The following is a 27,811-nucleotide window of genomic DNA, read 5'->3' as shown; positions in this document are numbered from 1 at the left end:
TTATTTACTGGGCAAATTTACCCCTTTACAGGCACACATTAAATTAGCACTTCACTTGTAATCTAGCCCATTGTGAGTTTGCCTAGTTCGCAGCCTTAGACTGGACCCTTGAAAGTTTAAAGGTGGCATTCTTCCAATTAACACCCCCCTCCACAGTTTATCTGGTTGGAGCAGTCAACACCAAACTACTAAACTTTGAGCTCCACTTTCACGCTCATTAACGCTACACAATACTATTTGCAACCACATTCGGATATATACTCAGAGACTACTAAGAGATCTGCTAAAATGGTGGCTGTGGAAGAATGGGAAAGGAGAGTTGAACAGCTTTTAAATCAGCACTTTCAACACCTAGAGATAAGACTCAAGTCAGTGCTGATCTCCTTCTCTGAAGATATTGACTTTTTGATGGCCTTTCTCTCAAGACAGAAGAAGCTTGCAGTAATCTTAACTCTGTGAGGTTGAGCGATGCTGAGGACATCATTGTGCACCCAAGAGAGAACCTTCAGAAGTTCATGCTCCCTCTTACATGTGGGACTTGTTTAGATTTTATTACATAAAGTGTCCCGCTGTCTGCAGAGTTTGTTGCTGAAGTTTATGGGAGCCAAGCAAGAAATAAAATCTGGGAATCAGTAGTGCTTGTTTTGCAATTAGATCTACCTACCTTTGGGCATCTACAGAAGTTTGTTGATTGAATTACCCCCAGGAGAGCTATTAATCGTTCAGAGAGGCATCAGTGGAGCCCTAAATTAGGAAAAGCGGAGAACTTTTGTCATGGTGGAACTTAAATCTACAAGATACGAAGACAGTAGGATCAGCAGAGTAAATATGGCAGTTTGAATTGCATTCTTAATCATCCTACTTGACCATCTTGTCCCACATGGTTCTAATAACCCCTCAGTCAGAGGTCACCTGATGCAGACCTGGATCAGGGTTTGGATTGGGTTGAGATTGAGGACTATCTTGGAATGGAATATCTTGCCTACATTTATTCTTATGCTCCTTTAATAGTGCTTCTTCCTTTTTAACAATGAAGGTACCATTTCAGGTTCTCCACTGTATTTCTCCCATCACTCATGTTATATTTGTACGGTCCAAGAAAGACCTTATAACTCATAAGGGAGATTGTTATTGGTAGCGGCAATCCAAATGTTAATTGTAGATTCACAGTAAATACATTTATATTGAACTATTACACATAAAATGAGTGGAGTTAGCGTGCCTAGACATTCCCATAGATGGTCCCAAGTAAGTGACTACATCCATGTTGACTCACATGATCGACCCGTGTTCTTCACTCCAATTTTGGTTAGAAGCCTTTCACTCTGCAGGCCTGAGTCATGAAAGTGTCATGTGGAGATTTTGCAAAAGGTTTACAGAGATCTCCCTTCACATGAAGCTACCGGAGACTGGGGTACCACTTGCCATGGGTATCGGATAAAGGATCATATAGTGGAAACCCTTTGCTTATAATTAAAAATGACTTATGTCTGAAATCTCATTAAGGGGGCCCTTAACATGTCTAGTCTATGTTATCTTGCTCTTTACCCAGTTGTTGGTTAGTTTTATTCTGTATCTTTTTTCATTAGTAAGGTAAGCTTTTATTATGTTTCAGTATGTATTCCAGATAAAGTTAGATATGATTGAAGTATCATTATTACTCTGCTAATGCACATGTTTACTATACATTATTTAAGGGAGCCTAACTGAAAAGCTACTACATACCTGGGGGGGGGCTTTCATCTTATTATATCTGTTGGTGTACTTGTCTCAGGAGTTGACAACCAATAAATGTTGTATGTCTTTGCAATTATGAATATTAATAATTAATAGCAGTATGAAACTATTGTCAGTGATGTCTACAATTAATATAGCAGAAATTTTGTCAATATACTTCAGTGAGATCTCTTTGGTATACTCCTAAATATCACTATGTAGATATCTATAAATTTGACAACAATATTATTATTAAAATTGATATTCAATCCTTTGTTCTTGATTAGTTATATTTATAGACACCTTGAATTATATTTATGTAAAAACTAGATTATGACTCAATTATACACATTTGTTCAAATACCACAAATGAGAATACCAGAACAGTCTATAATTAGCCAACAAGTTTTAGTCTAATGCCAAAATATGGATTGCTAACTTAACAGTACTTAGTTAACTATATAACAAGATACTTAACACAAATCTCAATAAATCTAAGAGAACTTTCAGAAAAGTATAATTAAACTATTTAGCCCACAAATGGTTCTATATAACTTCAATTAAAACACCAGAAATTGTATATTATTAATGCAACAACCAATAATATGCAATTTCTAAGAGATTTCACAATAAGTAAGACTGACTTATAAATATCAAAATACAAATTATTTTTCCTAGCAATAAAATAACTTAGCATCAATATAATTATTTATATGCTGCACAGGTCAATGGGACATACATTTAAAGTACAAAATACCCTTTTAAATCACAGCTACAATTTAACTATAGCTATAGAATACCTTTGATTTAAATATTAAAATATGCTTAACCAAATAACCAAATGAGGGTTCATCTTTTTCAGATAGATCTATTTACTATCATATGAGAGGTATTGCAATTATAAAAAAAAATAATGCCCAATTTTGCTTTATAGAGACTTTGATTCAAAGCCAGGTTGTCAGTCAGTCAAAATTCAGCAGCATGTGTACTTTTTCTCTTGCATGAGACTTTTAACAAGCCCACCTCTATTCTAATCATTGGTGAACATTTGGATAAGCTCCAATCAATGCTTTTCTCTTATAGGCCCTTCAAAGCTGTCTTTCCATTGGCCCTACGAAGCTGAACATTTAATTGATTTACTGGGAAAGTATGGATTTTAACAGTCAACTCGTTTGGCTGTTATACCAGTTTTAGTCTATTAGGGAGCAGCAGACATAGAAATGCAGTTTACTATATATCTTATTTTAATTTTTAAATGCATATTTAATATACTAACTATTTCTTGCATCCACAAACAAATATGTCCAATATGTAAGGGATCATTTAATATTATTTAATCTGAGTATTTCAATACTAAACATTATATACTACTTATAATATTTTAAAAGATGCATTTAAAAGTCACATTTTTATGAGGGACTAGTAGTATAAACCAATAATAAATATATGTATATCTGACTTATTTTGTATATCAGTTCATTTGATATTCTGGTACATATTTCATTTCCCAGTCACCATCTTATATCATATAGATGAACATTATAGTTATTGATTAATAAATGTCTCAACAGTGTTTAAGACATGGGCTCAAAATCTATGATGCATTTATATGTTAACTTAAAGGGGCCTATTTACCAAGCTGTCAACTGTTCTGCATTCGCCGGCACCAATACGCTTGCCTAACATCACCGCCGCGGACCTGAGTACGCTTTCCATATTTAACAAAAAAGCTGTCAAAAAGCTGCGCACCAAGTATGGGGTGATGAGCAGCGGACTGTTGTTAACTAACAGCCATCGATCTCGCTGCTCTTTGGCTTTTTCCCAGCTTTATTTGTATACTGTCAGTAAGCACCGCCACTATACTTAAATGTTTAACCCCTATCACGCCGCACCCGGACCCCGCTGCAACTAAATAAAGTTATTAACCCCTATTCCTCCAATCCCAGAGCCCACCGCCACCTACATTATACTTATTAACCCCTAATCTGCCGCCCCCTACACCGCCTCCACCTACATAAAGTTATTAACCCCTATCCTGCCGCTCCCGAAACCCACCGCAACTAAATAAATGTATTAACCCCTAAACCGCCAGCCCCCCACATCGCCATAAACTAAATTAAACTATTAACCCCTAAACCTAACAACCCGCTAACTTTATATTAAATATTAACTCATCCCTATCTTATAATAAATTTAAACTTACCTTTAGAATTAAATTAAACTATATTAAACTAATAATTAACCTACCCTAACTATTATAATAAAATTACATTAAACTATATTAAATGAATAATTAATCTAACCTAACTTTTATACTAAAATTACAATAAACTACAAATTAAAATAACTATATTATATATTTAAACACCTAACCCTACTCAAATAATTAAAATCTACACTAAAAAATTACAAAGTTGCAAAAAACTAACGCCTAGATTACGAGTCTTGCGTTAGGGTTAAAAAGCAGCGTTGAGAGGTTCCAACGCTGCTTTTTAATGCCCGCTGGTATTACGAGTCTGGCAGGTACAGGTATACCGCTCACTTTTTTCCGCGACTCGAACATACCGCAAATCCACTTACGTCAATTGCGTATCCTATCTTTTCAATGGGATTTTCCTAACGCCGGTATTACGAGTCTTGGAAAAAGTGAGCGGTACACTCTCTCCTGTCAAGACTCCTACTGCATTCAAAAGTCAGTAGTTAAGAGTTTTATGGGCTAACGCCGTAACATAAAACTCTTAACTAAAGTGCTTAAAAGTACACTAACACCCATAAACTACCTATTAACCCTTAAACCGAGGCCCCCCCATATCGCAAACACTTAAATAAAATTTGTAACCCCTAATCTGCCGACCGGACATTGCCGCCACTTTAATAAATATATTAACCCCTAAACCGCCGCACTCCCGCCTCACAAACACTAGTTAAATTTTATTAACCTCTAATCTGCCGTCCCTAACATCGCCGACACCTACCTACATTTATTAACCCCTAATCTGCCGCCCCCAACATCGCTGACACTATACTAAATGTATTAACCCCTAAACCTAAGTCTAACCCTAACCCTAACACCCCCTAACTTAAATATAATTTACATACATCTAAATAAAATTACTATTAGTAACTAAATTATTCCTATTTAAAACTAAATACTTGCCTATAAAATAAACCCTAAGATAGCTACAATATAACTAATAGTTACATTGTAGCTATCTTATGGTTTATTTTTATTTTACAGGCAACTTTGTATTTATTTTAACTAGGTAGAATAGTTACTAAATAGTTATTAACTATTTAATAGCTACCTAGCTAAAATAAGTACACATTTACCTGTAAAATAAAACCTAACCTAAATTACAATTACACCTAACACTACACTATAATTAAATTAATTCTCTAAATTAACTACAATTAATTACAATCAAATTAAATAAACTAAAGTGCGGAAAACAAACAAACACTAAATTACAGAAAATAATAAAATAATTACAAGTTTTTTAAACTAATTACACCTAATCTAATCCCCCTAATAAAATAAAAAATCCCCCCAAAATAAAAAAAGCCCTACCCTACACTAAATTACAAATAGCCCTTAAAAGGGCCTTTTGCGGGGCATTGCCCCAAAGTAATCAGCTCTTTTACCTGTAAAAAAAAATACAATACCCCCCCAACATTAAAACCCACCACCCACCCACCCAATCCCCCCTTAATAAAACTTAACACTAACCCCTTGAAGATCACCCTACCTTGAGACATCTTCACCCAGCCGGGCCGAAGTCCTTCACGAAGCCAGGCAGAAGTGGTACTCCAGACGGGCAGAAGTCTTCATCGAAGCCGGCCAGAAGAGGTCTTCCAGATGGGCAGAAGTCTTCATCCAGGCAGCATCTTCTATCTTCCTCCATCCGGAGCGGAGCGGGTCCATCTTCAAGATATCCAACGCGGAGCATCCTCTTTCAACGAAGTCCAACTGAAGAATGAAGGTTCCTTTAAATGACGTCATCCAAGATGGCGTCCCTTGAATTCAGATTGGCTGATAGAATTCTATCAGCCAATCGGAATTAAGGTAGAAAAAATCTTATTGGCTGATGCAATAGGTGCCGTCTGGGTGAAGACTTCTGCGGGCTTGGATGAAGACTTCGGCCACTTCGTTGAGGACTTCTCCCGGCTTCTTGGAGGATGGATGTCGGCTCTTCAAAACTGTAAGTAAATCTTCTGGGGTTATTGTTAGGATTTTTCAAGGGTTTATTGGGTGGGTTTTAGTTTTAGATTAGGGACTTGGGCTGCAATAGAGCTAAATGCCCTTTTAAGGGCAATACCCATCCAAATGCCCTTTTCAGGGCAATGGGGAGCTTAGTTTTTTATAGTTAGCTTTTTATTTGGGGGTTGGTTGTGTGGGTGGTGGGTTTTACTGTTGGGGGGGTTGTTTGTATTTTTTTACAGGAAAAAAGAGCTGATTACTTTGGGGCAATGCCCCACAAAAGGCCCTTTTAAGGGCTATTTGTAGTTTATTGTAAGCTAGGGGTTTTTTTATTTTGGGGGGGCTTTTTTATTTTCATAGGGCCCTTAGATTAGGTGTAATTAGTTTAAAGCTTTGATAATTTCTTTTTTATTTCTTGTAACTTAGTGTTTATTTTTTTTGTGTAACTTAGTGTTTATTATTTTTTGTAACTTAGTTTTTTGTAACTTTGTAATTTTTTAGTGTAGATTTTAATTATTTGAGTAGGGTTAGGTGTTTAAATATATAATATAGATATTTCAATTTGTAGTTTATTGAAATTTTAGTTTACAAGTTAGGTTAGGTTAATTATTAATGTAATATAGTTTAATGTAATTTTTGTATAATAGTTAGTGTAGATTAAATTAATTAGTTTAATATAGTTTAATGTAATTTTAGTATAATAGTTAGTGTAGATTAAATTAATTAGTTTACTATAGTTTAATATAATTTTAGTATAATTGTTAGGGTAGATTAATTAATAGTTTAATATAGTTTAATTTAAATCTATTATAAGTTTAAATTTATTATAAGATATTCAATATTTATTGTAAGGTTAGCGGGTTGTTAGGTTTAGGGGTTAATAGGTTTAATAAGTGTTAGTGATGTGGGAGGCCGGGGGTTTAGGGGTTAACAACTTTATTTAGTTGCGGTGGGTTCCGGGAGTGGCGGGATAGGGGGGTTAATAACTTTTATTTAGGTGGTGGCGGTGTCAGGGTGGCAGATTAGGGGTTAATAAGTATAATGTAGGTGGTGGTGGTGTCGGGGCAGCAGATTAGAGGTTAATAACATTATGTAGGTGGCGGCGGTGCAGGGGGCGGCAGATTAGGGGTTAATAACATTATGTAGGTGACGGCGGTGCAGGGGGTGGCAGATTAGGGATGTTAAGACTCGGGTTCATGTTAGGGTGTTAGGTGTAAACATAACTTTTATTCTCCCATAGGAATCAATGAGATATCGGGCAGCAGCGAACATGAGCTTTCGCTGCTTTCTGACTCCCATTGATTCCTATGGCATCCGCCGCCTCCAGGACGGCGGATTGAAAAGCAGGTACGCTGAGCCGGAATAGTGGCGAGAGTACCTGGTAGTTATTTCATAACTAGCAAAAGTAGTCAGATACTGCCAAATTTGCATTTGGAACATCTGTAGTAACGTAAGCATCGATCTGTGTCGGACTGAGACCGGCAGATCATATGGTTACGTCACAAAATTCTACTTTTGCCGGTCTGTAGGCTTTGATAAATAAGGATAAAGCAACCGCTGCGGCCGATATAGCACTCCACACTTTGTCAGCAATTACCTTGCCTGTTATCATATGGCAGCGGAAGGCTCTATATAATACCATATGCAGAACAGACTTCATTTTATATAAGAGTCACATAGACTCGGATGTGAGACGAATATAAAGCGCACTACAATGTGAAAAACTTTACCCCATCACCATAGAGCACAAGAGAAGCACGTTTTTGGCTAATCATCTGGAAATGGAAATTCCACATATCTAATGACTCTAATAAGTACCCATACCCCAGATTGGTAGGGATTACCGATTGCAAGCAGTGCACACTGGATCAAACTTGCTTTTCACATTATCACTCTGGTATAGCCAAGAAGACCGCTCCGTTTGCTATAAGCCGTGTATAATACCTTATTGATATAATGAAATCAAGAAGAACACCCAGGCAGGACAAATCGTCCAAAGGACCATCCATATCTAATACAAAGCTAAATATCTTCTTTTAGGTACTTGAAATGCCTGGAGTGGACCCATCAAGTACACAGGACCAAGAAATGGAGACCTTAGACTTAGAGGCTAGCCTGCCTTCACTTCAAGACCACGAACCAGTCACCAAAGCTGACATTGGAAACTTACCTACCAAAGCAGACTTTTCTTCTTTCTTAACAAATGTGGGGAAGATGATAAAAGAGGGATTGGCAGAGGTAAAGAAAGATCTCTCTGACCTAGGAGATAAGGTCGCATTCTTAGAAGAAAACACAGAGCAAATTAATAATGACAGCAACCTACAAAATTGGGCTGCAACCATGCAAGACTCCATGTTACACCAAATGCAACTCTACATAGAAGACCTCAACAACAGAGGACACTGCAGTAACTTCAGAATAAGAGGCATATCTGAAAAGATAACAGCAATCTCAATTCCACAGCACCTACAAGACCTCTTCCGACTACTCCTACAAGATGCTGCCTCCACTAACATACCCTTTGAACGAGCTTACAGGGCACTCAGGCCGAAATCACCAGAGGACAAGCCCCCAAGGGATATCATCCTTAAGTTCCAGCTCTATACAGATAAGGAAAAAATCATGAATGCCGCAAGGAAAGCTCAACAAATATCGTATGAAGGAGATGTTCTTCAAATCTACGCAGACTTAAGCCCAATAACACTGGACAAGCGAAGGGGAAGCTAAATACCTTACAATGCACCTGCAAGACCTTAAGATTCCCTACAGATGGGAATACCATTTTGCATTAAAGTCTTCACAGGATACCAGACAGCTATTTATAGAACACCGGAGGATCTCAAGATATACTGCAAGCAACTGAATATACCGCAACTGAAACCTCCTTCCCTAAACCAGTCTTTTGATAAAGGAGAAATTATAAGGCATAGCAACCCAAAGCCACAGCGGTCCAGCTGGACAAAAGGGAACAGAAAGAGATCCAGTTTGGCCTCTGGCTTAACAACTACTCCAAAGGATCCGTTATGAACCTCTCCTCTTCCTTGTAAGTAATGATGGACTTTGTATTACATTCCCACTTCTGATAAGTAGGATGTGGGGCCTACATTGCCTGGCGTATCTGCCAGTTGAGACTAGGAGGAGTAAGTATATTGCTTATCTAATTGTCTTTAGTTACTCTTAGTTAGACTCTGTAATTCTTAAGACTAGAGCACCAGCTCACAAAGCACCCTTTAGGACCAAAGTAAAAGTTAAGTTTTCTAGCTTAACTCGAAACAGAGGGAAGTTCCCTTTATTTTATAGTTTACCATTAGTATTGCACTAGGAAGTACCCCCCCCCCCATAGAAAGGATGTATTGTATATTGTTATATGCAATAGCATTAGAATTTTTGTTTAGTTATACTGTTATTTGTTATGCATTTGCTCTTTGACTACATTCAAACTATTACTTGTAGTTTATTGCTCACAGCAGGTTTTCCCATGCAAATGTAACATACTCTTTCTGGTTATACACTACTACACACTGCAGGTTGTATTTATCATTTATATACCACGCCTATCTCACTATCACTTTTATCAAGGTCCACTGCGAATACCCCATGAAATGCCTTTTCTGACACCAGACCTCAGAGATGTCCTGATCAGACCTTTTAAATCACTTATATAGTCATGGCTACTCGTAAATTCAGAATCACAATGCAGAACACTAAAGGCTTAAATTTTCCGAAAAAAGGTCAATAGCCCTTAACTGGTTCCACAAACAGAAGTGCAAAATCATTTTTGTACAAGAAACCCACTTCCTTCAACAGTCTGAACCTAAGTTTACCACTAAACACTATGGTTATTTCAATTCACATAAAGACAAGAAAAACAAACGGAGTGGGTATACTATTTCATAACTCACTGCCCTTCAATTTACATTCCAAATACACTGACAACGAGGGTCACTACCTGATATTAGTTGGGGATCTCTTCCACAAACCTATCACGCTAGTAAACATATACGTCCCCAGCACAGGACAAGCACATTTCCTCAGAACTAGAGAGATACTTGAAATTGCAAAACAGTACAATCATTTTATCGGGGGATTTTAATGTTGCACTTAACCCCTCATTAGATCACTCCAAAGCAAAAAATTCACACCCCCTTAATTCCCTTAGGGTGATCACGCAGTGTTTACGTTCTGCTACATTTCTAGACCGTGGAGAATTCAACACCCAGCTCAGAAAACGTTCACCTTCTTTTATTATCCAAACAAAACACACTCTAGACTAGACTATGTCTGTGTTGATCAGTTAAGCTTACCCTTACTTCGAGATTCAGACATAAGCCCGACACCATGGTCAGATCACTCTTCAGTGTCAATAGATTTAGAATGGCCAGATCGTCCTTCCACGGACATTGTATGGAGACTGGACAACACTCTTCTACTTCAACCCCCTATAACAGATAAAATAGCGCGAGCACTGCGTGAGTAATTTCAGCACAATGATACTGGCCAAACCTCACCACAGATAACATGGGAAGCCCACAAGGTGGTAATCGGAGGAGAATTCCTCAAACAAAAAGCTATTTTACTCAAAACATATAAAGCTGAATATAACAAATTAATGAGCCTATTTCGAGAGGCAGAGCTCATCCACATGAGCAACCCCTTGAGCGACACTAATACCAACAACCTCCTAGTAGCCAGACAAAACTTAAACAACTTGTTAAATAAAGAGGACCATAGAAAGGCCTATTATCTTTAAAAAATATATACTTTACTGAGGGCAATAAAGCTGGTACTTTACTAGCAAGATCTCTTAAAAAACAGACTTATGCAAGCTACATCCATAAAATGACTTTGATAGAAAATATTGACACCTTCGACTGTAGAGAAATTGCAAACACCACCTATTATACTAACTTCTATAATATCCCCCCTACCTGCTCATCTACTGATATCCCCAAGATAGATCAATATCTCAAGAGTGCCCAACTACCAACAATCCCTGAAACTATATCTAAATCCTTAGAGGACCTGATTGATGCCAAGGAAATCCTAAAAGCTATCAAAAGCATACTCACACAAAAATGTCCAGGGCCAGGCGGCTTTACTAATATTTACTATAAACAGTTTAGGCAAATACTAACACCACATCTAGCTAAAATGTTTAACACACTAGATCAGGAAGGACTTTTCTCACTGCAACAACTGGAAGCACACATTTCAGTGATCCATAAGTAGGGCAAATCAGCGACTGACCCAAGCAATTACCGCCCCATATCGCTATTAAACGTCGATATAAAAATGATTTTAAAAATTATAGCTAGAAGACAATCCTATTCTGTCCTCAATAGTCCATGTTGACCAGGCAGGCTTTGTGCCGCGCAGGGAGACCAGGGATAACACTATCAGAGCATTACTACTGATAGAATATGCTCACAGAACTAACCAATCCATGGTCTTGGTCTCCACTGATGCGGAGAAAGCCTTTGATAGGCTGAATTGGGTTTTCTTAAAAAGAACGCTGCATCTTTACTCCACGCCTACAGCTAAGGTGAGAGTTAATAGAGTTTTGTCCCAGGGCTTTCCGATATGTAATGGCACCAGGCAGGGCTGGCCGCTCTCCCCTCTCTTATTCATATTGACAATGGAAGCATTGGCATCCCATATCACATGTCCAAATATCACTGGTATTAAAACTGGTATTAAAATAGGACCAAATTAATACAAAATATCGATGTTTGTGGGCGATGTCTTATTGACAATCTCATCCCCGGTTGCTTCCTTACCTCCCCTACTGGAAGAATTTGATAAATTTAGTACCTTATCTAACTACTTAATTAATAAACAGAAATCCTCAATATAAACCAGCCAGGGAACAAATTTAAACATTTCCGGAAAATGTGCCCATATAAAGCACATTCTTGTAAACTGAAATATCTAGGTATACAATTAACTCCCCGATTGTCACAACTTTATGACAGGAATTATAAGTCTTTATTTAACTCCACCCAACATACGTTGCTCACATGGCAGGATAGACCACTCTCTTGGTTGGATAGAATGCAATCCATAAAGATGACCATAATCCCAAGAATACTTTACACACTCCAGACCATACCGATTTTGCTCCCTAAATCCTACCTCCTGCAATTGCAAAAACTTATTAATACCTTATGTATGGGGCAAAATCCGCCCTTGTATAAATGTAGCAACCATGTATAGATCACTTGCACAGGGAGGACTGGGGGTCCCCAAACTTGAGTCTTATTACAGAGCTATAATATTACAACAGATACTCGATTGGCACAACAAAAAAGAAGACAAGGCTTGGATTTCCTTGGATTCATAGATTTTAAAAACTCCAAGAGGCCTATTTATCATATGTCTGTCGGACCTGATCCGACAGTGCGGATAAGGTCCGACAGACATCACTGAATGCGGAGAGCAATATGCTCTCCGCATTCAGCATTGCACCAGCAGTTCTTGTGAGCTGCTGGTGCAACGCCGCCCCCTGCAGACGGGTGTCAATTAACCCGATCATACTCAATCGGGTTGAATTGTGGCGATTCCTGTCCTCCTCATCAGAGCAGGCAGACAGGGTTATGGAGCAGCTCCATAACTTGTGTTTCTGGCGAGTCTGAAGGCTCGCAAGAAACACGGGCCCTCAAGCTCCGTTCGGAGCTTGATAAATGGTCTTCCAAGTCCTGGAGCTATTTGCTGGATGCCTAAAAGCATACGGCCCACTTTATGTTATGTCACTTGGTTACGACCATACCAAAAATCTCCACACTTTACTCCCCACTGACCCCAATATCCCCTAATATGGAGTTCATGGGAGGATATGAATTAATGGGGAAAACAGTGGTAACATAGGAAATCCCTGACACAGTCCCGATTATTGAAACTCTAGAGCAGGGGAAACTAAAACCACAAATGGACCTACACAACATACTAAACGGGGCATTTACCTCCTGGCTTAAATATTCACAATTGAATCACTTCCTACAACATAACCACCTTAAACGAAACCTCACTAGAACCCCAACCCCCTTTGAACATCTATGCCTATCAACTACACCACCCAAAGGATCCTTCTCACTATCTAAAATAATACTAGACATGGCAAGCCAAACTTCACTTCCACTCTATACAACACAATGGCAATGTGAGATAGGTACACAACTAGATGAAACGGACTGGACTAAAATATACCAAAACACTCGTAGGTCCTCCACATCTGCTCGCTTGATAGAACTAAATTTTAAAGTCCTCCTCCGCTGGTACTTGATACCTCCTAGGCTCGACAAAATCTATACCCTCTCCTTCCCGCTATGCTGAAGAGGGTGTGGGGATACGGGCACCATGTTGCACATGTGGTGGAAGTGTCCCAAACGGTCAGCTTACTGGAAAGAGATAGAACAAACACGTGAAAGTGCTACTTGGACAGGACTTCACTTTAATAACTTTGTTATTGAAAAAAAGCACTAATTGCAGATGTAGAATACACTCCCTTCACTAATTGAGCAAATGTTTCCCTTTGTAATGTGCGTTTGACTATAGCTAGGGGGTCCACACAGGTTTATAACAAAGGTCCTTTGAAATAAGATTATTCTGTCTGTGATGTGTAATTTAGCATAGCCAGTAGTCTGAAGTTAATTTCTGATTTCAGAATTTAATGCAATTTACAGTATAGAAATTACACATACATAGATTAATTAATCTATGTACATATTTTACAATAATATCTCACCTTTTACATGACATATCTTTAATCAAGAGAAGACAACCCTTGGTTACTTTTGCTTTAAAACGAGGAAAAAGAAACGCTGGGTCTTTAGGTAAATATACACAGTTTATTAGGAGCAGGCTTCCATAAAAGACATCAGGTAAGCTCCTATCTAAAGCGTTTCGCGCATGAGCACATGCGCTTCATCAGAGATATTGGTCCCTACTGCTGGGGGTCAATTTAAAGGTGTGAAGAGCCAATCAGAGGAGTGTTAGTATTAACCCTTTTTGTGTATAATAAACTGTATAGGCTAGTAATTAAGGGAAACACACCAGGATACAACTGATAGTCAAAACGACTTTTGCTTTACCCAGAGCTCAGGCTAGACTTCAATACTGCCTGCAATCTACTCCTTATAGATTTCCTATTAGTGTAAAAGCATGGCAACAGGGAATTTTCTGTGAGAATCATTGAGTTGAGATCTCATTAAGGGGGCTTTGAACATATATCTGTTATGCTATTTTATTTTTTATCCAGTTATTAGTTAGTCTCCTCATTGGTGATTGAAGATTTTATTTATATTCATTCTTTATCATATATCAAGCTAAAAATAAGTTTGCAATGTTATATTCCCTATATTTGAAAGCTACCACATACCGGGTGGGTAACTTCTATTATGTCACTTATATTGAAGAGTAAACAACCCCTGGTAGTTCTTGTGTTTCCTCATAGCCCTTTATAGTCCAAAATATTGCCTGCAATTTGTTCCATATAGAACCCTTATTATTGTAACTGATACCGAATTGCAAGTGGCAGAGATAGTCTGACATACTTATCGTAGAGAATATATGTTCAATACCTATTATTAGGCACTACTTTTTATGGCTAGACACTTAGTTTTAAGAGACTTTTTCAGGGTTTGGTTTTGGGTCCCGGTTCAAACAGCTAGCTAGTTTTAGTTTTATTATAGATGTTTTTCAGACAGGAAATGCATATTACATACATTTGCTCTTTATTATGTATTCTTCAGTGAGTATTTTACCCTGCTATATATCTATGTCCAGCAAGATCCATATTTCATTATGAGGCTCATTAGCTAGAGTATTGGTCATCAATAATTTATATATTCTACTATGTGATACTGAATATGCTTCACTGGCAACCTGGGTCCTTACTTCATCCCATCTTCATTTATGATAGTTTACCCATTAATATGTTGATACTTCACATGTATAGCTATACCCGTGAAGCAGAGCCATATGTCCTGCACACTATACATAGGATGGCATTAAAGGGACATTGAACACTTTGAGATGGTAATATAAAATGATAAATTTTATATATAAAACAACTCTGCAATATACTTTCATTATTTATTTTGTCCTCTTTGCCTGTAATTCCATTCTGAAATTGTGAGCTTTTCAGTTCCTGTTAGAAATGGAAGTGCAGAACACTGTTAAATCCAGCACAACCATTGGCTGCACACTCTAATGACCTATGTATAACTGACCCTAATTGGCCACAGCAGAGAAGGTAACACAAGTTACAACATGGCAGCTCCCAGTGTTTTATAGACACTAAAACTTTACACTTATTTTGTCACTTTTTAAACAACTAATGAAACTTTAAAAAATACATCTACATGTTAGTTATGGACTAATCTTTTCTTTGAATGCATCATTCTATCTAGCATGTATTTAGTGTTTAATGTCCCTTTAACCCTTCCTAAGTCTCTCAGATCCTATAGACATAGTCCATATCCAAAGAATCTGTATAGTCCATACACACAAGTAATGTTTACTTTACTGTAAAACAAGAGTGAGGTCCAAAAGAGACTATTTTTTTTTTTTTTTTTTAATTGTTCACTACTTTGGACCAAGTTTATCATATATATAAAAAATAAAACGAGGTTCACCATTTGAGACCCAAGCGTGGTCTCCTATTGTTCAAGAACTCCTTCTGTTAATTTGTTTTCTATATATCAGTAGGGGTTCCATAAGCGGCCTCATGTTTTATTTAGAAGGTATGCAGTCTGATGGCAAGTGATATATATAGTTACATTTTTTCTAAGTGTCATATAAACCTGAAATGTATACATTCTCCTTACATTGAATTTATGTTTTTTTAATGATTTTCTTTTGTATTCTCTATGGACATATGTTTGTTTGTATGCCTTGAACTGAACTAATGAGGTGAATGGAGAATTTAAACTACGTGGAGAGTTTAGCCGAATTGGTTCTGTTTTCTCTAGAAAAAGGCAATTGAGAGGTGATATGATTACTTTATACAAATACAATCAAGGTCCATATACAGAATTGGAGAAAGTGCTGTTTATTCCAAGGCAACTGTTTGTGACAAGGTGTTATATTTTAAGGCTAGAGGAAAAGAGATTTAATCTAAAGAAACATAAATGTTGCTCATTGTGTAAGGCAGGAGTGCATGTAAATAACTTAGATAAATGGCTCAATATGAAAACTAAAATGTTTCTTTTATGATTCAGGCAAGTTTCTAATTCACTTCTCTTATTCTTTGTTGAAGAGATACTAAGGTAGGTGCCTGGAGCACTACATAGCAGGAAATAGAGCTGCAATCTAGTGCTCTTACAAATGAATAGCATTCTTACAAAACTGCAGCCATATAGTACTTCAGACACGTGCACGCTCCTGAGCTTACGTCCCTGCTTTTTATTAATGAAAATAAATTAGAAAGTTGTTTAAAATTGCATACTGCATCTGAATTGTTGGGGGAAAAAAATTGGTTTTATGTCACTTCAAATCAGGGTGGATTTGATTTAAATCACAATTTAAATCACTAGTCAGTAAGAACGATTTTAAATCGATTTGAATAATGGTTTTCGTTTTTAAAATAATAACTTTTCAGATTATGTTTCTGGTTATATCAGATCATTACTGATTTGGTTATATATAATTAGATACGCATAGAAAGATCATTAAAATTAATGACATTATTTGGAGGTGAACTATCTAAAGTTTAATAGGTTAATTATTCATATTTTATCAATTTTTCAGCTATTCTTTATTGAAATTAGAAAAATAATGATTGCCTTCATAATAACAATTTAAAGGGACAGACTAGTCAAAATTCAACTAGCATTATTTAAATAGGGTATGTAATCATCAAACTTACTTTGTTCTTTTGGTATTCTTTGTTGAAAGCTAAACCTAGGTAGGCTCATATGCTAATTTCTAAATCCTTGAAGGCCGCCTCTTATTTCAGTGCATTTTGACAGTTATTATTATTATTATTATTAATAAAGCTAGACAGCGCAAGTTCATGTGTGCCATATAGATTGGAGTAATGGAATTAATTTACCAAAAAAATTAAATGCTATAGCCATGAATATACAGTATCTTGCTATATAATTAAAAAAAAATCTATATTTCAGGATGAATAACCATTATATTATAATGTATCTTATTTTTTAAATAAAACAAGCTTTATTGAGTGAAAAATGAATAAAATACAGAGTCACAAGAAAATGTGAAGTAATACAAAGTCGTGGTTACATGGGAGCGCACAGCGCACCCACAGACATCAAAAATAATAATATGTGACTAAGAGCTTGCTTTTTTTTTTTTTTCACGAAACTGCAACAAACATTTAACATAGCAGTGTAGGTTAAGGTCATGCATAAGTGCAATCTTACTGTGCACCAGAGGGATAAAACAGCGGAATTCACAGAGAAGAGAGAAGGGGGAGAAGAAAAAAAAAAGGGGGGGAGGGGGAATGAGCATGTGATAGAGTGTCCTACATTTTTTTTTTATTGAGGTTTGATTTAAGGCATATATATTATAAAAGTCAACCAAGTTCATACAATCAGTATAAAATAAACAAAATGAACATAACATAATTATATGACACTGGTCAGGACTATCATTAACAAAATATTTGCCAGATAGACTATGCGCCCTCCAAATGTTATAAAAGGCCACTTTGTGTGTTCGTGTTTTAACGCTGAAAAAAATGGCCATTTCAGCGTAAAAACAGCAATACAGCCATTACAAGTCTTGTCAGTATAGCTGTACCGCAAGCCTTTTAGCCTGTACACAACGTAAGTTCCGCACTCGTAAAAATTAAGTTTTTTCATGGGATTTCCATAGCGCTGCCATTGTGAGTTTTGCAGTGAGGCTAAAAAGCTTGCGTTACACCCTATAACGACAAGATCCGTACCGCCATCTGAGACCAGTAGTTATGAGTTTTACGCAACAAAACTCTTACATAAAACTCATAACTATAGTGTTACAAAGTACACTAAACACCCTTTTGAAAGTACAGACATGTGTTCAGCTTTCAATGTTATATTTGATAAGTTTATTACTCTCAATGATTCAGACGAATCTGTGAGAAGGGACTGTGTTCCCTCCTTTGAGGTCGCCAGGGCCCTTGATTGTCTTTGTGTGCTCTCGTGCGTGCTCTGGCTGGTTTTTTGTGTGCGCCCCCTACCTCTGCGTGTCCTCCTCCCTGTTCTCCTACATCTAAAAAATCCTCTCTTTTATTCCTACTAGAGGATCTAGGTGTAATCGTGGATGTAGGGTTGGGGGGGTCTTCATTACTGGATTGATAATTGCTAGAACTACCTTCCTCCCCATCAGTGTCGGATATGTCACTTTCAATTATGTTGACTTTGGGATTCCTGTTACTATTCCTATAAAAGCCATTTTTCCGCCATTTATAAACTCTATTGTTGTTAAAGTCACTAATGTCTCTGTTGAGTTTACCCTGTTTTACACTTTTAAGTTCAAGTTCATATTTGTCTAGTTCTTGTTGGTAAGACTTATATAGTTGGTTAAAGTCTTTATGCTGTTGGAATTTTTTGAGAGCCTCATTTTGTTCTTTAATTTTTGTCTCTAGTAAATCATACTCAGACTTATCGTGTTTCACTAGTATGCCCATCAATTTGGCAGAGCATTCTGATAGGGCCTCTTCCCATTCTGTTGTTAGAGCTGGATTTTTAAACTCAAAGGCTGGGAAGAGCTGAATTCTAAGCCCTCTAGGTATTAATTTTCTTTCAATATACTTCTCAAAAAAATGACGATTCCACCATACTTTGTCTTGGCGGTACATCGTTCTATGGACATCTTTTAGGGCCCCATCTAGGGTAGTAGCTATAGTGACATTCCCTGTGGTGTTGTCTCCATCAAAGATCTCATTAAGATCTGCATTTCTCTAAGCTTGTCTGGTTTGTCTATCTAGATCAAATGTAGATTCCATGTTTATACGTGGAGTAGTTTGTGTGCTCTACTATTCTGAATTCTGGAAAACCAGATACCATAGAATTAACACACAAAAATGAATAGTGGCACTACTTGTGCTTTTCCTCATTAACTTTATTTACATATATATTAATATGATTCATATGTATTAATTGTGTCAGTCTATAGAGGAAATGGTGCTTGTGCACAAAGTCAATCCAACCGAAAGGAAAATTGATATAAAGGATACCAAAATTCCAAAAGTATGCACTTGTAGCACTCTGGGCCCTAAACTGAGGGGCAGGAATTCCCAACAGGGTTTTAAAATATAACTTTTATTTATTAAAATTAAAAAACCAAATTGTTGGTTAAAAATACACACACAATTAAAATGCACACCAGTACCATATTCTAGTGGTATTACGTTTATAAGATCACAAACTGTTAAGATTAGGCCTGTATATATTCACAATTATAAGTGATCTAAATTGTAACAGATAACGTCCGCTAAATACTGTTGCAATAGAAATTGAAACAAACAGTTATAGAGAGATGTGATTTGGGTAAGTTTTGATCAGACTAGTCCATAATGCCTATCCGGTATGTTAGTGTCTCATTGAAGTCAGAGTATCTAAAGGTTGCTAAATTGGTTTAGCTTCACCTATCTTATATTTCATTCAGGTTCCTAAATAGGAATATGTCAGTATATTTGATAGTAGTATGTCAATAATATCTGGTATCTACTCAATATTACTAAAAGAACCTGGGATATATCAATTCCAGTGTGAGGTGGATCTGCAGCTCAGATTACAATAACTTCCAGAATTACTCAATCAACTAGTGTGAACTTGTATTGTATTCAAACTAATAACAACCCTTCCATTATAACTTTAAACAACTACTGCCATATAAATCACGACTGAAATATCAGTAACAATTTATCAATTATCAATCCAGTAATGAAGACCCCCCCAACCCTACATCCACGATTACACCTAGATCCTCTAGTAGGAATAAAAGAAAGGATTTTTTAGATGTAGGAGAACAGGGAGGAGGACACGCAGAGGTAGGGGGCGCACACAAAAAAACAGCCAGAGCACGCACGAGAGCACACAAAGACAATCAAGGGCCCTGGCGACCTCAGAGGAGGGAACACAGTCCCTTCTCACAGATTCGTCTGAATCATTGAGAGTAATAAACTTATCAAATATAACATTGAAAGCTAAACACATGTCTGTACTTTCAAAAGGTCTCTCATTCTGCCCCTCAACTAATGTTGACAAATTTGAAACCATAAAGGATATTCATTTGTTCATCAGAAAATTACTTTTAAAAAAACATTTCTCCCAAAATTCTAATCCAAATGGCTGGTCTGAAGAAGAATTGAATAGCCTTAGAGATCTGGAGAATCTATTGACAGAATCTGAACCTCAGCCCCCTACTAAATGGAGAGATAAACTTAACAACAAATCTACTTTTGTACCAAAATTCATTAAAGCCCCTCAGATTAAAGTTTTCAAAAAAAAAATCACCTCTTTACCTATTTTACCTTCACAACAAAATATAACTCATAAAGAACATCTGGCCATTCAAGAGATGAAAGAATGGGACCAAGTTGTAATAAGAGGATCTGACAAGGGAGGTAACATTGTGATATGGCCGTTAGAATTGTATTTAAAAGAAGCCGCAAAACAATTAAAAGACAAATCCTGCTATACTAAACTCCTATTTAATCCAATGGAAGGATATATGAAAATCTACTCAAATCTAATAAACAAAGCTTATAATGAAGGAGTAATTACAATTAAGGAAAATAAATTTCTAACGGTGGTCAACCCCAAAATTGCTACATTTTACATGCTACCCAAGATACATAAAAATGCAGAAATACCCCCAGGACGTCCGATAGTGTCAGGAATCGGATGCCTAACAGAGAAAGCTAGTGAAAATATTGATCACAGATTAAGATCTTATGTTGAAGAATTACCGTCTTATGTTCAAGACACCATGCAAGTCTTACAAAGACTGGAACACCTGATACTTATTGAAACAACATGGTTGGTAACGACGGATGTTGAGTCTCTCTATACATCCATAAACCATAGACAAGGTATTCAAGCTGTTCAATATTTCTTGGAGAAAAATTCTGAAGAAGGTATAGAACATGACCATTTTATTCTTAAATTACTGGAAATGGTTCTGAATTACAATTTTTTCACATTTGACGGTCAATTCTTTCTACAAACCCGAGGAACAGCTATGGGCACGACATGTGCACCCACATATGCCAATTTGTTCCTCGGGTGGTGGGAAACAGAATTTGTATTCACAGATGAAAATCAAAAATACATAGATCTAATACCATTATGGATTAGATTTATAGATGATATTTTCATTATCTGGGAGGGTACGCATTCAGAATTATTACAGTTCCTTACACACCTGAACAATAATCAACTTAACATCAAATTAACACATGAAGAGAGTTTAGTCCAGATTAATTTCTTGGACATTACTATTCGTAAAAATTCTGACGGAGTCATAAGTACTGATCTATTCAGGAAACCTACTGCCACTAACAGCCTGCTACACAGTAGCAGTGCACATGCACCAGGCACTATGAAAAGCCTACCTACAGGGGAATTCCTGAGGCTCCGCAGAAATTGTTCAGAAACCCAAACCTTTGAAGTAAGGGCACTGGATTTGGAAGCAAGATTACTGAAGAGAGGATACAGTAAAAGATCGATCAAAAAGGCCAAACAGAAAGCCCGATTAACATCAAGAAATAACTTACTGTATAAAAGACAAAACAAGACCAGTTCCCAAACTCCCAGACTGATCCTAACTCACAACTCGCAAACTCCTCAAATCATAAGCATAATTAAAAAACACTGGAATGTTCTCCTGACAGATCCTTTACTGAAATCAACATTTGGAACAACTCCGTCATTTGGATTTAGGAGAACTAAGAACATTAAAGATATTGTGACAAGCAGTCATTTTCAAAGGAAAAAGACCATTTCCTCCTTCAATCCAGGAGCCCATAAATGTGGAAATTGCAGTACTTGCAGTTTTATGAAAAATACCACTGAAATTGAGGACAGATTTGGGAAGAAACACAAAATTAAGAGATACATTAGCTGTAACACTGAGAGCGTTATATATGTACTACAGTGTACGTGCAATTTGTATTACGTGGGTATGACTACCAGGAAACTGAGAATTAGGCTTCTTGAACATCTCAGAAACATCAAAAATGCCGCCAAAGACAAAGAAGATCTTAAAACCCTAACCAGTGTAGCTGCACACTTCTTAAAACATCATAATTCTAACCAGAAAGATCTACTATGTTGGGGCATTGAGAAAGTGAGTCTGGGGTTCCGAGGGGGAGACTTAGAAACGGCACTACTAAAGTCTGAAAGCCGTTGGATCTACCTATTAAACTCGATTCAACCTTGGGGTCTCAATGAACAAAATAATCTTTATGTCTATCTGTAAATGACCATAAATATACACAAGCATTGATTTAAAACCACATGTATGTATTAATAATGTTCCAAAAAATAAAGAAAAAAAGAAGAAAATGTCTGATACCATCTAGCACTTAATAACATATTAATATTTGATACAGAGGTGAAGAACTATCCTGGAACATCACTAATAGACATCCACCTTAATTTTAGGGTTCATAGTGTAAACTTAAATAAATGGATATATTAATAAAAATCAAAAATACAAAATGTGTATACTAAGTATCTTACATCTTACTTAAGATGAAGGAAGTTTTCTGTTAATAATTTATAACAGCTACAATACGGGATACACTCTTGAATATAAGAGAGTATATCCTAAGTATGAACTGATAACATTAAAAGAACAGTTAACAATAAATTCTGGGAATGAAAACATTGCAAACAGTATTTGCATCATAAGAGCAAGTGAGTCAAACAATAAAGGTATGATATTACACATTAGAGTCCTTCACCTACCCGAGTGGCATAAATCATGATTATGTTTTTACGCCACTATACTGATAATCCACCCTTCCTTGTTTTTCACTACACTATTATTTTGAGTTTGAATTTTATTCACAGGTTTTTTTAAAAAAATTCTTAACACAATTATCTGCAAGAACAGAATGATTTTACCTAAGTACCACGTATTCAACCTATTTGATTACACTTAGATCTTCACTTAAGATGAGCATTATTAATTATAAATTTTGCCCCCTTTTTTCTTAAACACTGTTAAACATTATTTATTTACACATCACAAGGTGAACCTTCACAGATATTTATTTCAGTTATTAGAAGCATCGATATATATGCACTAGGCACTGATCCCCATTTCCAGCACAGACCCATAGTCACTTTAGTATGCTCTCATAGAGGACTCAACTATACAGAGTATAAAATGAATCTATATCTTATGATAGGCATTTTGGATATTAATACCCATATGGCACATGAACTCATCAGTGTTATATAGAATTATTGTGTATAAGACTAACATGATATTTAATTTAAATGACAAAAATTTTCTGGTAAAGATAGACTTTAAAGACAAATAAATAACACATCAAAACATATATACATCAAAATAGAGGATACTTGACTCCGAGTGCTGAATAATGATGCTACACAATTAGTTCTCATAATTACAATTTTATTTGGCAATAGCATCATAACTCAGAGACTATTATTAGGTTATTACATGATATTCATCTTTCAAACTCAGTATTCACTCTAAGTACGTAAATTTAATTCTATGATTGGTTCATAGAAATGTCAATCAACATACATATACATGATTTTTACTCAATCAGAGTGGAGCAAGGGCGGGACTTCCGGTTTGCAGGGTTTAAATCCCCCAAAATTTGGCGGCTCGCTGCCTTTGATAAAGCCCTATCGGGCGAAACGCGTCAGGGGAGAGTGCTGATTCTTTCACACTCGATCTGTTTTGTGTCTTTTTAACCGCCCAGTACCATATACCTATGTGCCGCTAAGATTGCACTCTATACATAAAATCATTACTGAGTGATTTGGGGTTTTTTCTAGTGGTATGGCCATGATCTGTACCCTAGTATGATAACGATACTAGTTGCCTTCTGGGTATTTAATTTAATTTAACATAAAAGAAAAAAACTATGTTTACTTGAATATTAAGGTTCTTATAATGTGAGCAGTGGTGCGTGCCTGATGAAACCTGAGAGCAATGAATGACTGTTAGTTTGCATTTGCTTACCGGGCAGTAACTGCCGTGCTGATCCACTACAAGGCTCTTTTAACGTAATACATACAATATACATAGTCTGGGTTGTGCCAGACTTAGCTTAACCTTATACAGCCTGTGAATACAGTGGATAATAGACAATAAAATGCTAACTTTCTGTGTTTATTCACAGAGGATTTTCAATCTTAGCTGAAAGAGTGTTGCTCAGCTCGTGTGATTCAGCATTAGCTGGGGGGAGTCACCGCGGTTCACGGAACTTCTAATAGTAACATAATATGTAGCCTGGGTTGTGCCAGACTTAGTCAAACTTATAACTTAACCTTTTCAAGAGAGATATAATGATGTGTGCCTGAATAATTCAGTGATTAGTGAATGATTGTAGATTTGTGCCTGTGGACCGGGCTAGTACTGTCCAGCTGATCCACTAAATGACTCTCCAACGTACAATACATACTATATAGAGCTTCGGTTGTGCTAGACCTAACCTCACTATATATATACAGCAATTGAATATAGTGGATGTCTGATAAAGACGACATAAGTTTACTGTGATTAAAGAAAATACTCTTTAACACACAATATATATTATATATAGTCCGGTTTATGCAAGAATCAGCTCAATTTATGTAAGGTGACATTACACACTCACAATACAAAACGAACATTGACAACTGTCTAAACTAGCATATGTTACTGATATTTCAGTTGTGATTTATATGGCAGTAGTTGTTTAAAGTTATAATGGAAGGGTTGTTATTAGTTTGAATACAATACAAGTTCACACTAGTTGATTGAGTAATTCTGGAAGTTATTGTAATCTGAGCTGCAGATCCACCTTACACTGGAATTGATATATCCCAGGTTCTTTTAGTAATATTGAGTAGATACCAGATATTATTGACATACTACTATCAAATATACTGACATATTCCTATTTTGGAACCTGAATGAAATATAAGATAGGTGAAGCTAAACCAATTTAGCAACCTTTAGATACTCTGACTTCAATGAGACACTAACATACCGGATAGGCATTATGGACTAGTCTGATCAAAACTTACCCAAATCACATCTCTCTATAACTGTTTGTTTCAATTTCTATTGCAACAGTATTTAGCGGACGTTATCTGTTACAATTTAGATCACTTATAATTGTGAATATATACAGGCCTAATCTTAACAGTTTGTGATCTTATAAACGTAATACCACTAGAATATGGTACTGGTGTGCATTTTAATTGTGTGTGTATTTTTAACCAACAATTTGGTTTTTTAATTTTAATAAATAAAAGTTATATTTTAAAACCCTGTTGGGAATTCCTGCGCCTCAGTTTAGGGCCCAGAGTGCTACAAGTGCATACTTTTGGAATTTTGGTATCCTTTATATCAATTTTCCTTTTGGTTGGACTATATTAAAGTTATTAACCCTAATCTGCCGCTCCCGACATCGCCGCCACTAATAAAATTTATTAACCCCTATCCCGCCGCTCCCCGACATCGTCACCACTATAATAAAGTTATTAAAGCCTAAACCGCCGCCCTCCCGCATTGCAAACACTATTTATATATTTTTAACCCCTAATCTGCTGTCCTCCCACATCGCCCCCACTATACTAAAGTTATTAACCCCTATTCCGTTGCTCCCCGACACCACCGCCACAATAATAAACCAATTAACCCCTAAACCTAACCCCCCTAACTTTATATTAAAATTACAATTTCCCTATCTTAAATTAAATTAAAACTTACCTGTTAAATTAAAAAAACTAAGTTTAAACTAACAATTAAACTAACTACCAATTAAAGAGACTAAAATACACATTAAAAAAATCCTAACACTACTATAAAAATTACAAATTATCTAATTACAAAAAATAAAAAATACTAAATTACAAAAATAACAAACACTAAATTATGAAAAATAACAAACGAAATTATGAAAAATAAAAAAAGAATTACACCTAATCTAATGGCCCTATAAAAATAAAAAAAGTCCACCCAAAATAAAAAAAACCTAGCCTACAATAAACTACCAATAGCCTTTAAAAGGGCCTTTTGTAGGGCATTGCCCTAAGTTAAACAGCTCTTTTACCTGTAAAAAAAATTACAAAGACCCCCCCAACAGTAAAACCCACCACCCAACCAACCCCCCACAAAATAAAAAAAAACCTATCTCTAACAAAAACCTAAGCTATCCATTGCTCTGAATAGGGCATTTGTATGGGCATTGCCCTTAAAAGGACATTTAGCTCTTTTGCATTGCCCTGAAAAGGGAATTTAGCTCTTTTAAGAAAAGCCCAAACCCTAAACTAAAAAAAACAGCCAATAGAATGAGAGCTATTGAAATTCTATTGGCTGATTGAACAACCAATAGAATTTCAGAAGCTCTCATCCTATTGGCTGTTTTGAACAGCCAATAGGATTTCAGTAGCTCTCATCTTATTGGCTGATTTGAATTTCCAAAATCAAAACAGCCAATAGGAATGCAAGGGACGTCATTTTGACGTCGCGGGATGAATATAGAAGATGCCGCCTGGATGAAGATGGAGCCGTCTGGATGAAGATCCTTCAAGCGGGACTTCAGCAACTGTGAGTACCTAAAGAGGGGTTAGTGTTAGGTTTTTTTAAGGTTTTTTGGGTGTTTTTTTTTTTTAGATTAGGGGTTGGGCATTTCTTAAAAGAGCCAAATGCCCTTTTCAGGGCAATGGGTAGATTAGTTTTTTTTAGATAGTTTTTTTATGTTGTGGGTTTGGGGGGGTGGGGGTTGTAATGTTAGTGGGTCTTTGTATTTTTGTTTTCGAAAAAGAGCTGATTTCTTTAGGGCAATGCCCTACAACAGGCACTTTTAAGGGCTATTGGTAGTTTATTATAGATTAAGTTTCTTTTATTTTGTGGTGTTTTTTTTTTTAAATGGGTATTCGAATAGGAATAATTGTTATTATTTTGGATAATTTGTTTGTTATTTTTTTAGTTTTGGGGTGGGTTTTAGCTTATGTTTGGCCACTTTTGGACCAAATTAGCGAGGAGGGGGGTAAAGGAGTGCAGCGGGCAAGACCCGCTCGAGGTGGAGTGGGGAAGGGAGTGGAGGGCGGAGCCAGACAAGATAGCAGGATAGTTAGTAGAGGTCATATTATATAATTACAGTATATTGGGCTTAAAAGGAAGGACATGTTGTTTATAAAAAGTGAGGGGTAATAGTTAAGTAGGAAGCAGCTGAATCTTAATCCAACACTTAATGCAAGTAAATTTGCTTTCTATATAATGAATAAAAATTGCACTCTACAATATTATATTATGTGGAGAGGGGGACATTAAAATGTTTGGAGCATAGGGGACCTCTGGGTGAGCCCCTCTCCTAGGGGAGTGCCACCTATAGGCAATGCGGGAAAAAGGAGTAGGGATATGACCCGCAGGCAGTAAGTACCAGCGGGAAAGGGAGGAGAGAGGCTCAACAGGAACAAATAATATGTACTAATAATGTGGACAAGACTAAAGAGAAACTAGGGATGACAGTCATACAGTCACAAATAATGATAGCAGATAACATATAGAATAAAAATAACACCACATTTAGACAACAAAAACAAATACCTATACAACTGAATATATCGAAATGTAAGGTAGATGGTAAATAGTTTTACCCTGAGGCATCCCTAAAAACTGCATATCTAAGTAAACAGATACATTTTGGTGTAAGGATAATAGAAGGAATATTATAACTTGCATACCTCCATA

Source organism: Bombina bombina, chromosome 1 (genome assembly GCF_027579735.1).
Source record: "Bombina bombina isolate aBomBom1 chromosome 1, aBomBom1.pri, whole genome shotgun sequence".
Classification (NCBI taxonomy): domain Eukaryota; kingdom Metazoa; phylum Chordata; class Amphibia; order Anura; family Bombinatoridae; genus Bombina; species Bombina bombina.
This window is presented reverse-complemented; position numbering follows the sequence as displayed.